Genomic DNA, 14,267 nt, shown 5'->3' with positions numbered 1-14,267 from the left:
GGATAGAAACCCCAGTAAGCAGGACCTTCATGTTACAGTGCAGAAATGGAGTTCTCTAGAGGAAAAGCTGCACGTGTGGCAGAAACTGATGGAAACCTCAGTCCTTGAGACCCCAACAGCAGGAAGGGCCTGAGGGGAAGGGAAGCAGCTGCTCTGGAAAAGCTGGACCCGAGGTGCTCAGGGGTGTCTTAGCTGGCCTCCTGCCTCCAACAGCCTGGTGCGGGGACTTTCTAGCGTCATTCCCGACTGAGGATGGAGAAGTGGAAAGGCTGCTTTCCCTGTGTTACTGTCCATTATGTACATAGTGAGGCTTTCCCTCTGTCCTCACAGTTACTGTGCTGACTCCAGGAACATGCCACAGGACTAAGGAAAGACAACACAGCATAAACCTGAAGGCTAGAAGGCACTGACATGCTGATCCCAACCTATCACTAGAAGACAGGGTAGTCCTTGGTATGCAAGTAAAAGGACCTGAGTCCTTATAAGTATAAGGTTCTGAATCCTCAGAACCACACAGAAACCTGAGTATGGGCGTCTGTAACCCCAGGGCTGTGTTAGGCAAAGACCAGGAGGAGTGTCTCCGGGGCTTGCTGGTGCCCATCTGATTCCAGGTTCAGTGCAAATCCCTGTCTCAAGGAAAGAAGGCGAAGAGCAATGGAGGAGGGGACTGACAGGCTCCTCTGTCCCTGCACGTATGTATTCAGATATGTACAATACTACATACATGCAGACCACACATACATTCATACATACATATACACACCAACACAAAATAAGGACACATCCAAATTACCATCAAGTCTTATGTGGATGAGTGAGTTAGTCTTGGTCTTTGCCTCAAGGAGCCTGTTAGTTATGATAAATAATACCCATAACTCGAGATAATTATAAGCTGTTGCCATAGCACATTAAATATCACAAAGGACACGTACTGGGAAAGAAGATCTCTAAAACATAGGCCTTTAATCTACTTATAAAAATGTATTTTATAATTTAACATATATACAAACATATGGACAGAGATGTATGTAATAACACATGATTCATTAAAGCATTCTTATTCGTATCATAAGCAATTGTTGTTGGTATTTTCTGATCTGTTCCTTCTTGGGGGAGGTGAGGGAACATGTCTCACGTAGCCCAGGCTGGCCTCAGACAAGGATGACCTTAAACTTCTGATCCTCCTGCCTCCCCACCTCCTCAGCAGTAGGATGACAGGCAGGTACCACCATGCCCAGCTTGTATGGTGCAGGGGCTGGAACACAGGGCTTGAACATTCTGTCAGTTGGAGTATATCCTCAGTCCCTGGCTTGTTCATTTTAAAAACAGTGACTATACCCCCAATTAACTGCTCTCAGCTGCTAATGACTGTGACCCACCACCTGGAAAAGCCTATCATGGAGGCCACTGTAGTTTGGATCTGGGATCTCCCCTAAAGTCCCATATATTAAGGGCTGGTTGTCGTCACACTGTGGTCCTACTGGGAAGTGGTGGGATCCTTAGGTGGTGGGACTTATCAGGAGGAAGTTAGGTCACTGGGGATATTCTCCCCCCCTTCTTCCTGGCCGTCACAGGTGAGCAGCTCTGCTCTACCACACACGCCCAGCCAGGCTGCTCTTCCTGCCGCAGGCCCAGAACAATGAAGACAGTTGACAATAGACCAAAAACTTCTGGAACCCATGAGCTAAAATGTATATTTTTCTTCTCCTAAGTTGATTTTTAGGATTCTGTCATAGGGACAGAAAGGTAACCCAGGAACCCTAAACTCCAGGAGAACAGGGTAGGAGTCGCAGAATGCTGCTGGGGGCACAGCAGTTAGGCCAGGACAGAGGAGGTTTACACAGCCAGGGAAGGATGTGTCCTGTACCAGGTCGCCCTCATGGTACAGGAAGAGAAACCGAGATCAAAGAGATATGACTTCCTCAAAGTCTCCTAACTCCAGCTCCAGGTTCACCACTGCAGTCCCTGAGCTGTCGTCCTTCCCTGATTTACCCAATCATGAGCCGAGCACTAACGATTCTCTTCCAGGCGCACTGGGAGAAAGGGGAAGAAGATGGGCACAAGGCTGTTCACAAAGAGCCCATTTGATTCTCCGGGTACAACAATGTGCCTCCGCTCTACCCACCTGGCTTGAGGCCTGTGCAGGCTGTTTGTTCCTTCCTGTGGGGACTGGCTGGGATCCAGGCTCCTGCTTGGGCCCTGGCTTTCAGGGAGGGGTATGGTCACAGCATCCAGGCAAGGGTTAGGTTAGGTTTAGAGCCCAGGACTGGAGGCAGCCCGCTCTGCCAGCTCCCCATACTCGCACCTGACCTCCCTCAGGTTTCCGCCCTGTGTGTCCAGGGTCATCAGCCCTGTAACTGGTTCGGAGCACTAGCTGGCAAATGCCTTCAGTCGTCCAGCACGAGAGTAATCTGAGTCTAGCAGGATGTCAGCCAGGGTCAGGGTCAAAGTAGACGCTCTAGAAGGACATCGGGACAGAGGGGTCAGCGGAGGCAAGGGCCTTAGGCTAGGACTGAAAACAGGAGAGAAAAGAAGGATTTCTGGACATAAAATTGTCCAGTTTCTGCACTGCACAAAGCTCCCAGCTCAGGCGATGGCTAAGTGAGGAGACTACACTTTTAGCAAGGGGCGGCATCAGTCTTGAGGACACAGAAGTGGTCTTCTTCCCTGACAAAGGCCAGGAAGGACTGACTGGCTTGGAAGGGCATGTGGGCAGAGGACGGGAAACAGCCCGGGGCCACACAACTGCATGTCTAAGATACAGCTCTGGAGCCTCCAGGATCGTCAGTGCCTCAAGCTCAAACCCTGTGTGCAGGCAGATAAGGGCTAATGGCTGGGCGCCTCAGTAGTGGTGACAAGCAGGGACGGCAGAGCCATTAGCTGACAAGCAGAGTCTCCTCCCAGTTCTGACAACTTGTAGAGCCAGACTCCGCGATCTGCTTCCGTCTCCCTCATCACGCCTCCCTTATCAGTGTCCAAGCAAGCCAGCTGGACCACGAAACCCCAGGTCTTCTCTTAGATTTTAGCTACTACAGATATGGCTGGTTCTATATGTCCACTTAAAGCAATTCCAAGTACTGCATGACGGTAAGCAAAGGTAAAGGCAGCTGCGAAGACCTCCTGGCCTCCTCATGGCCCATCCCTCATTGCAAACCTGTCTTCTGCTCTCACTGGGGCCTGCACTCTCCTCCCACTTTCTGGTGGGCAGCCATCTCTGCTTAAATCGGGATCACTCCTTTCTGGCCTGGCTGCTTCATAGCCATTCTAAACTCGGCCTCCTCAGAATTCCTGCCTAGAAAATGTCACAAACCCCAACCCGAGTGCCCCTCCCCCTTGCTTGTGTCTCTGGCCCAGCAAGGAGACCTGGCCCATTATGAATTCATACGCCCAAATAGGCCCTTGCCCCTGAACAATAAGACTTTTATTCATCTCCAAATGCCCAGGCTAAATCTTCACTGTGGTTAATTCAGGTCTTCAAGACCTCGATCTCCCACCACCAACCCCCCCATTCATCTTTAGCAGGCAGCCTTGACAGTCAAGTTTCAGAAGAAGGGAAGGGCGTTTCTTACCAGGAAGCCAGCCATCTTCCCTGAACTTTACCTATTGGGCAGAAAGAGCGGTCTCCCCACTCCTCCACCAGTCTCAGAGGGAGAAGAGCCCTCGCCTCTGAAGGCAACCCTTCCCTGGTCTCTCAAAAACAGTTCTTTTCTGCGCTCTTTCTCCTTTGTACTAAATGAATGTCTCCAAATATAAATGTCCCTTGGTACATAATTTCATAGGAGACTGGCTCCAGGGTCTTCCAATGGATGCTGAAGTCTTATGCTCAGTTCTCCTATAAGATAGCCTAGGACCTGCACACAGCCTAGGTATAGCCATCTTCCTTATACTTTAAATCAGGGTCAGGGTCAAGGGGATGATGCAGGAGGACACAAGAGGATTACCTGTAATACCTAACACAGTGACTACACAGCACCTCACACGGATTCAGCACAGACTCTCAGCACATGCCAAACTCAAGTTTTGCTTTTTGGTTGGTTAAGTCTATAGATACAGATGGTTGATTCTAGCGCATCTTCTTTATGCCATTAAATATGTAAAGACCTCTCCAAAATCACTGTAACGCTAACGTCTAACTGAAAGCTAGCTGGACCACATCAGCACATAACAATCATGTATGCAAGTCAGAGAAACACTGGACAAGTACCTGCTGACTCTACTTACACCATGGCCTCATGAAGACAATATGCGCAATCCTACGACTAACCTATAAACCTGGAAACTCTACTTCTTGGGGAATACAAGTCTTATCGGTTGTCTAAAAACACTGTAGCTTGCTATTTTGGGGCCAGCACATCACATCTCGGTAGCCAGAGTCCTGTCGCTTACGGGTCTGAATGTGACACCCAAAGGGCAAGTTTCCAGCTGTGAACTCTACCTACAGAAAATCAGAACAAGTTGAGACAAAACCCGAGAGCTTGACAGACGCAATAACCCACAAGGAAGGGGATGAGGGCTGGCTGGTGGCCAAGAGTCTGGTGCTACAGGGAAGTTTGGCTACAGGGTACATTTCTCAGCCCTGGAGATAAGCCCTCAGCACAACACTCCTCCTACGAGAAGGAATATTGAATTTCATCTAGGGCTCCCAGACCTGCCTCTTCCACATGGCAACACACACATATCAACCCTAACTATGATCTTGCTGACTCAAAAGCAGCTAAGATATCACTTCTTACCAGCCAGGAAACAGCACTACAAGGCCAACAGGACATTATATTATAATTATATCATGTTACGAGGTAACCAGGACAACAATGCCCTCTAGATAAGGTGACTGCTTGTTCAACAATCACTTGTTAGTGGAGTCTTTCCAGCCAGACATAACCAGAGACTTGTTCACTAATAAAGGCAGCCAGCAGGGCTTGCATCTGTCCCATCTGGGATGAGTGTTTGGGTAGTCAAAACCACTCAAAAGCAGAGACAGACCCCGTTTAGCAAACACAAGCTGTGTGCCGGGCCATATGTCCCTTCACTTCATGTGGGGCCAATCCACAGGAGGAGGAGGAGGTTACAAGTGTCCCTTTCCTAGCATTTCAAGATGAACAAACTCCACTACCGGCAAAAGCCTAACCTAGACATCCACATCCATCACTGGAAGAGAAAGGATCTCTGAGCTGGTGGGCAAACAAAATGGGACCAAGGACAGAGAAAAGAAGGGGGCTATGAAGGCCTGAGCATAGACTGAAAGCAGTTCAAATGGAAATATGTACACTCAACACAAAGGAAAGCCTACAGGAAGGCCCAAGCACTGGGGAGCTGGCAATTCAGAGAATCTAGAGAGGCATGAGAGAAGGCAGGCCACCCGAAACAGAGGTCGGGGCTGTGGCAGCAGATAAATTTAGACAGCAAAAGTTAAAAGGAAATAAGGCTATTTTAAGATCCACTTTTTAAAAAAGCTTATTTTTATTTTGTGTGTAAGGGTGCCTGGTCTGCATGTATGTGTATGTTCCACGTATGTGCAGTGGCTGAGGAGGCCAGGGACTTGGTGTCCAGCCCAGGCTGGCCTTGCACTTGGAGCTCCTCGCCTCAGGCTCTTGAGTGCTAGGATTATAGACACGTGCCACTATTCCTGGCTTCAATATTAACCAAATGTTTTTAAAGCCTATGCAGTATTTTATTTCTGCGAACCTGACCCAGTCCTCAGTGTCTAACACTTCTGGTTGTTTTACTTATATTTGGGGGTGGGGAGATTGAGACAAGGTACTCACACTACAGTCCTGGCTAGCCTGGAACTATGTATAGACCAATACATAGACCAGGTAGGCCTTGAACCCACAGAGATTTGCCTGACTCTGCTGCCCAAATGTTGGGATTAAAGGTATGGGCCACCATGCCCAGCACTTCCAGGGCAACAATTATGGCTGTTTTAAATATTTTATATTATTAATAATGTATTAATAAAAATCCATATATATATTTTTTAAATATTTATTTATTTATTATGTATACAATATTCTGTCTCTGTGTATGCCTGCCGGCCAGAAGAGGGCACCAGACCTCATTACAGATGGTTGTGAGCCACCATGTGGTTGCTGGGAATTGAACTCAGGACCTCTGGAAGAGCAGGCAATGCTCTTAACCACTGAGCCATCTCCCTAGCCCCCAAAATCCATATATTTTTAAATGCACCAAAGGTCCTAAATAGTCTGAAAATGGCAATTTACGGTCTAAGGATATGTTTCCTTTTAAGGCTATATGTGTGTGTGTATGTGTGTGTACATATGTATGTGTGTGTATGTATGTATGTACAGTCTGAACTACTAGACAGATTAGGAGTCATGCTTCTTGCTCAGCTATTTTAATCATATTATATAAGTAGTATGTATTTCCTATATATAGGTAATAGTTTCATGAAAACATTTTGTGTGGAGTACAAACATTTGAGATGGGCTAAGTCCTTATTTACTTGTGAGAAATGAAGCATCCAGAGCGTAGGACACAGATGTTATGATAAGGAGTTGGGAAACAACATCTAGTCAGCTCAGCAAAGTTGGTAGGGCAATGGTGCTACTGAAAACATGATCTAGTGTGTGGCAACTGGCCAGCCCACTTCACACTAGGGAAAATCCACCCTTGGCTGTAGGATGTCTCTCACCAACCCTGGCCAGCTACCATGCAGATTTGTCTTAGCCAAAGGAAAGACTGGGCGATGGGTTGTAAATTACCCAGCGTGGTCCATGTCACTTCTGGGTAAGTACCCAAAGCTTATGCCCGACTGATAAGCGTGTCATCTTTCTGTACTCAACAGGACACCGGGTCGAAAGAGACAACAGGCCAACTGATGACAAAATTAAAAATTCAGCATCACTTAGTGAACTCTGATCACACTGTAATGGCCATTTCCTCCTCCTCCTTTCTTTTTAGGTTTACTTCTCTTTTGTGCTTGAGTGTTTCACCTGCATGTATGTGCACCATATGAGTGCCTACAGATGGTCATGAGCCAACATGTCGGTGCTAGGAACTGAGCCCAGGTCCTGTACGGGAACAGCAAGTGCTCTTAACTGCTGAGTCATCTCTCCAGCCCCTTATTCGTCATTTCCAACAGAATCTGTCAATATTGTGTTAAAGGACCAGCCAGGCCTGATTTAGATTGCACCCACTCTGTGGTAGGGTCCTTAAGCTTCAACCTCTTTTGAGATGAGCAGCACAAGACTTAATATCTTGTCATTATCTGAGCCTCAGATTCACTATGTAGCCTACGTTATCCCAAGTGCTGGGATTCCATGGGCAGCACCATCTCTACCTTACAGATTTGTTGTAAAGGTCACATGGGCAGATGCCACTTTTGTCAATAGTTGAAATTAAATTCGCTTATTAGGAAGTACTGCTTGCTTCAGATAATCAAGACAAGGGGACTATCCTCCAAAAGGGGCGTGAAGGGACAAAGAACTGACAGGTAGGTGTTTCACTAAGCATTCTTGGCCGCCAGGGAAGCAGCCACTTCAGAGGGCCCTTCCTTCCTCAAGAGCCTGGTTTAGACACTGGCTTGGTCTGCGGAAGGAAGCAATTTAGTGCTATCTGCTCCATCACTGAATGCTCCAACTGGGGTTATATTAAAATGTGTTTACTGAGCTACCTGCATGAAACAGTGTATCTTCCAACAGGTCAAAGACTGAAGCACAGGAAACAAAAGTTCCCCTTTGGTCTCCTTTCCCCATCTCTACTCCCAAATCCCACTTCTCACGGGTAGGTACTGTCGAAGTTTATCCGCAGTGCCGGGAATCAAACCGGATGCTGCACGTGCTAGGGTCTCTCTACCTACTACAGAGCTCGTCTTTAGAGGCCTGCAGATGGACACGAACTTGATCTAGGGATTTAGATCCACCTGGGTCTGGCCATCTGACTAATTCCCTAGTAACCGTTCTGTAATTGCTCCATCCAGAAGGCCCCCCATTTCTTCTCCTCACTCAGGGAGGAGGGTCACCTCTGGGGAGGAGGGGCTCCTTTCCCATGGCCTCTGTATCTCACAAGTACAGAAACTGATCTGAACAAAGTCAGGGTTCAAGGTGCACCCCTGACAGTAGAAGAAGCAAACGACAATGATCATGTGAGGCTTACTAAAACGCCAGCCCTCTTCAGCTTTTCTATTTCAAATTAAGGTCATCCCTGGGGTGGGGGGTGCTGGAGAAATGGCTCAGGGGTTAAGAGCACTGGCTGCTTTTCCAGAGGACCAGGTTCAATTCCCAGCACCCACATGGCAGCTCACAACTGTCTGTAACTTCGGTTCCAGGGGACCTGATGCCCTCACACAGACATACATGCAGGGAAAAACACTAAAAAAAAGATCGTTCTTCTGACTAGCCTTCCTAGCAGAAGGACGGAGCAACTCCACGCCACACCAAGTCACCCAGCTTGTGCTCTGCTCCAGTCCAACTGCTCATGCCTGGTCATTTTGTCAGACAACCAAGTCAGCTGAACGCATGGAGACAAAGGACCATTTCTTATACATGCTCTCTCATTTGGCAGTTGAAATAACACTACAAGTCTCAGTTTTTCATGGAACAAATCTTTGTTCCCACTGAACATACTAGGAAGGCTCCTGAGGAATGGGGCTTTAGTATTAGCTCAGGATGGATTTGTCTTGACAAATTTGGAGATATTATTTTTAAACTTAAAGCACCAGTAAATGTAAATAAGCCACGAAGCAGCTACTCTACAAGCTTTGCTTACTAGCATCCTCTACCAGCACTGGGGGACAGCCACCGTCCAGGTTTACAGACGAGAAAACTGACACTCAGCAGTTACATAACCTGCTCAATGTCACACAGCTACAAGTAGAAGGACTAGGATATGTGCTCAGATATATATATTTTGTTTTTGAGAGGCCAGATCAACTCAGTTTCCAAAGGCTGGGGATGAGAACACCACGTGGCCCCCGGGACCTATGAAACGCCGCACTTGAGAGCTGGAAGGTGACCCTGAAGCTGCTTCTCACGCTGGCTCCCACTCAGCCCCAGCCCCATTTCTGCTCTCTCCTCGCTTTCCAGAATGCAGCAGCTCCCGGATGGGCCGAGAAGACTTCAACACCCAGCTTCACATTGCTTTCTGTTAGGTGACGCACATTGTAAAAACGAAGGCCTCCCGAAGTTGGAACACGTGAGGAAAAACTATTATTTTTAAGGTGGCAAGAATAAATATTTAATTAGACACTTGGACATTAAATTTTGCCTAGCCTTGCAACATCTCAGACAATAAAAGAAGCCTTTGTCTACAGGGATAATTAGAGACTACTAAATTATTTTTATTAAAGCCCTTTGTACTATTAAACGTGACAGATGCAGCAGTGTGGTGGTGCAGCGTAGCCCTCGTCTGGAAACGCTCCTGACTCAGACACAGAGAGCCGCCAACGCCACTCACACACGATACACAGGGGACAGTTTTCACATACTTTCTACATTAGTTGAGTCACCTTGGGGCAAATCACTTCTTAGTGTCTCGTGTCAAAACATGGAGATAAGAACATTATGACATCTTTGGTCCTGTCATTTCTAACACACTATAGGGAGAGGAACATATGTCTGGCACCCTCACAAACATGCCTACAAATGAACTGGAGCATGTGCTTCTTGTAAAATGAATATATGAAAAACACTTATATTTTCTACTCAACTTCTGGAAAACGCTACTTGCTTATTATATTCAGGGCTAGTTCATAAGATGTTTGCTTCCAGCTGTTTGCTAAATTTCTGGAGAGTACTATATTATTGCCCTGAGTTGGACTCCCATCTGGGAACTTCGTTTTGTTCAATATCTACTAGCAAGCATTCGGGAGGCAGAGGCAGGTGGATCTTGGTGAGTTTGAGGCCAACCTGGTCCACTGAGTGAGTTCCGGGACAGTCAAAGACACACAGAGAAACCCTGTCTCGAAAAACAAAAACAAAACAAAACAATACACTACTAGCATACCTAAGTCAGGCTAATCACCTAAGCCCACAAGGAGCATGGGCTTGAAGACACCTATCTTGACAATGAACGCACTCAGGTGGGGCAGTCCTGGCATCTCCACAAAAAATAAAACACCATTCTAACTCGAAGACACACAAATATCTCCTTCAAGGCTTGATAACTCCTGCTTCTGAAACTAGGATGTAGCTCAGAATCTACACACACACACACACACACACACACACACACACACACACACTTTACCTAAAAGCTGTTGGTAAATTACAGGCTTGTCTCAAGATCAAGGAAATACACTCCTATAAAACCATTTAACATCTGTCACACATCTTTAGTCTGACTTGGTCCAAATCATGCCCCACTCCCTCATCTTAACAATCACCTTCAATAGCAGTTGGAGAGGTGTGTGAAAAAGGTCTCAGCCATGTTTCTTAAGAGGATCAGTTTATAAAGCATTCAGTCATTGTCTCATAAAACACTGCTAGGATTTCAAAGGCAAATCAACCCGTATAAAAGCCACGCCGATGTTCTCTCCCGTAGCAGACTGCAAAGGGAACACCGCACTTCACACTCCCCTCATCACTCTATCCTTGACACATTTCCTTGCTTAATTCACCCCCATCCACCCCAGTAATAACACTGATTCCCAAAATACACTCAGTCCAGGAAGAGCAGCTCTCCAGCACAGCTGTCTCCGCCTGCCCTCCTCGGGTATTTGGGCAAGCTATGCGACACAGAGGGACCACAAAAAGGAATGTAACTCCCAGGCCCCAGAGTTCCCACTGCACCACAGGCAGGTGTGTCCCGCCAAACCCCAGACTGGCATCCGAGACAGAACACACGCCACTGTTGGATGGGGGCTGTCATTTTCCTCCACTCCACCTCTGTGCTTAAAACTAGAGCGACAGCCGTGTTTGCTGCTGCAAATGAATCTGATGGGCATGGGGGCAGGGAGTGGCCCCGAGGAGGCTGCCAATAGTCCATGAGTGAGCAGGCCTGGGAGCAAAACCCTTGTTTCCAACTCCTGAAACACCTGATGAGTGGATCTTTCACCCTGGGTTTTAGCAGACCATGCCCTTTGTAGCCTGGATTTAAAAAAAAAAAAAAAAAAAGAAAAAAGAAATCCAAAGCCTCTTATTTATCAGAACTGCCTTACAGTTACACGCCTTTTCTAACACTACACTGAAATCTGGGAGGGAATGAAAAGAGGCTGGCAATGGGGTACACACAGTAGTTAGGAGCCCTCGAGTTGAGGCATGTCTATGAGGAACTTTCTGGCTACCAGCGCAAAAACCGAACTTCAGCTGAGTTTCTTGCTGGAAAAAAAAGGAAAATAGCTTGGGACTCTATTTCAACACTAGGTATGGCAAGATGGGCAAGTGGGTGGGTGGCAAAGGCAACCCTGGGAATCCTAGGAGTCATGGGCCACCGCGGAGACTCAGAGCTGCAGGAGGCAGGAATACGGGTCTCCCAGTAACTCATGAGGACTCACGACGCCCCTCCTCCCAACTCTGCTCACGCCGCCGTCAAAACCCACTATTGCCTGCTTGGTTACTTCACCAATTTTACACGTATCGGAAATCAAGTCCTGCCCAAACCTCTCACACAGCAAGCACTTGCTGTAGGTATTACAGGCTGGTCTTCAAACTTCACATATACCAAGGATGTAATGTGACTCTAAAAACGCACCGGAAGCACATGAGCTTAAACTCCCAAACCAACTATGCCCCCCTCCCTTCGCTTCCCTGTGGCCAGGGCAGTGGCTCAGCGCACTAGAAGGCCACCATGCACGAGCCCCGTTCACCCAACAGTAGCTGATCACATGGTAGCCTGTCCCCCCTTAGCTGATCACATGGTAGCCTGTCCCCCCCTTAGAAAGCCGCGCCGGCTCTCTGCAGCTACTTAGAACTATCCAGACCTGCTTTCCTAAACCAAATCCGTCAGGAGAGGGTCAGGAGTGGGTCAGAAGAGGGTAGGTGAGTTGGTTCCTAGGGGCCCAAGGTTTGGACAGATACAATGTCACCCTCCCCCAAGTCTCCATTGCCTGTCTCACTTGTCACTCTTTTTCTGGAATGTCACTTGGGGAAACTAGAGGCCGGGAGACGTCAGGCCCCGGAGTAAAGAGAAGGGACAAGGGACAAGGGCAGGCAGGAGGGAGTTTGGGAGAAAATACAAGGCCACGGGCAAAGGTGCCACAGCGCCACATCCAGAAGGGAAGAACCCCGAGGTTCGGAGGGACGGAGAAAGGAAGGAGGGCAGGGTAGGAGGAGTGGCTGGGGAGGCCTGGCCCCGGAGGCTACCGAGGGCCGGAGACCGGTGGAATGGGACACGGGTGGGAGTGGGGGTGGGGGCCGGCGGAGATGGGGAGCCCGGTTCCCCTCCCCCAGCCCGGCCCGGGCCTCCCGCTGACTCAGCCCCACGGCGACCGTGGCCTCGGCCCCGACTCACAGTGCACGAGGCGGCTCCGGTGGAGGCGGCAGGGGAGGGGACGGGCGGCGGGGACGCTGCGACAGAGGCTGCGGCTCCGGCCGGAGGTTCCGGGGCGGAGGGTCCTAGCAGAGGCCGCCGCGGTCTCCGGCTTCAACGCACAGAGACTGCGGGGGTAAGAGAGCAGTGCGCAGGCGCGATGCGGCCGCCGCTGTCAGCCCGAACGGGGCGGGGCCAGAGCACCCGCCGTTTCCACGGCAACCGGGCGGCGAGAGGCGGACAACCCCTACCTCTAACTCGTCCTGGCAACGGCGGCGGGAGGTGCGGGAGACGAGAACAATCGCTCTAGATCGCCATAGCAACGAGGACAAGAAACCGCCAGGAAAACGTACGACGGTACCGAGGGAACGCTCTTACCTTGTCACCATGGCAACTGGGAACAGCCCCTTCCTTTTTCCTTAGCAACAGGGTAACAATTCCTCCACCCTGTCTAGTCAAAGGAACAAGCCTTTACTTCTGATTCCGTAGTGGCAGGATGATGGGTTCTTTCTTACCGCTTCAGCAAAGGCAAAAGAAGAGTCTATTTCTTCTCTTTCGCTGATATTGGAGGAGTGAAGCCGGGTGTAATGGCCTTTCTTGCTTTCTGCCTTCTAATTGCAGTCTGTTACTCTAATCTTCAATGGCGTGTAGTTTTCCTCTCCCTCAGCCAAGCATCCCTTTTAGCCTCCCGCGAGGAAACCTGCACCTTTACCCCGAAGTCTAGCTAACAGAATGGCATTTGTACACATATCCGAGGGTTTGTTTATTTGCCGTTGTTGTTTGAGACAGGTCCTCCCAGCCTGGTAAATTACAGGCTCACACCTATGATTCTAGAACTTGGGAGGTGGAGGCAGGAGGGTTGCCAAAAGTTCAAAGTCATTCCTAGGCTACTGAGTGACATCCTCTCTCAACAACAACAAAACAAAAACAAAATACAGGAGCTCTTTTCTGTAGCCTGGTGGCCTTGACCTTACCATCTCTGATCAGCTATCCCTTGAGTGTCCACCAGCCATGTAGTCAAGTGCACTTGACAACAGCTCTTGTTCCTTCCCCTGGCCCCCACGCCGGTGTGTATTCTACTCTTCACAACTAGATCCTTCACTGACATACCCATTCATGTTGCCAAATTCCTTGTTCCAATGCTCTGATGGGCAGCCTCGGTTTTGGAAGCATCTTCCTCCCAATGCCTGCAGTCCCTTGACTCACACTGTTCTCTTCAGGTTTGTTATGCCCAGTTTCAACGAGATGTCGTTCCTTGGCTAGGCTCTCCATCTCTTCTACACCCAGCCCTGACTCCCATGGATGCCTTGTGGTGACCTCTGAACCCACCTCACACACACTTCCTTTGTTACACACATCTGACAGTAACATCCTTTGTTTACGCGTCTGTCTCCCCCATCAGACTACGTGTCCGGGTGGGCAGGAATTCTGTCCTATTCATCAGCCTCCTCTGCATCTCGCACAGAGTGTGACACACAGAAGCGTGTGTATGTCGTTGGCTCACGGAAGACAAAGGCTTCATTTTCCCCCACTTTCTCTGGCCCCACTCCCTCGGACTCAGTCCACATCTTCCTCCTTGTCTATGCACATATTTTGTAGACTACGGATGGCACTATTTTAGCTGGCCCACACCCTTACCTTTTGATCTTGCTGCCAAGGCTCTCGTCATCTACTAACCAAGACTCTGGTGTTTTCTGTATCCCGAATCCTCACCTTTTGCAGTCCTCCCTTCTGCAGTCCCAGGCGTTTCTCGTGAGGTGTATGTCCATACTGGCTGGACATCCTCCTCCCCTCCTTGACTTCAGTCACCCTCCATATGAACACAGGACTATTCTCATCAC

General features: G+C 48.8%; 1 protein-coding gene across 2 annotated transcripts in view; it reads right to left on the bottom strand.

The window, feature by feature from the left end:
* Positions 1-12,555, bottom strand: part of Mapre3 (microtubule associated protein RP/EB family member 3) — a 49,366-nt gene extending 36,811 nt beyond the window's left edge. For both annotated transcript variants that reach the window (XM_050128508.1, XM_050128509.1), the window contains exon 1: positions 12,409-12,555. The gene's annotated coding sequence lies outside the window, so the exon portion shown is untranslated. The remainder of the gene's footprint in view (positions 1-12,408) is intronic.
* Positions 12,556-14,267: the final 1,712 nt, after the last annotated feature.

The sequence above is a fragment of the Alexandromys fortis genome, unplaced genomic scaffold, assembly GCF_014885135.2.
Source record: "Alexandromys fortis isolate MF-2015 unplaced genomic scaffold, M_Fortis_MF-2015_v1.1 scaffold_304, whole genome shotgun sequence".
Lineage (NCBI taxonomy): Eukaryota > Metazoa > Chordata > Mammalia > Rodentia > Cricetidae > Alexandromys > Alexandromys fortis.
The sequence above is the reverse complement of the archived record's forward strand: the minus strand, read 5'-3'. Positions and strand labels throughout refer to the sequence as shown.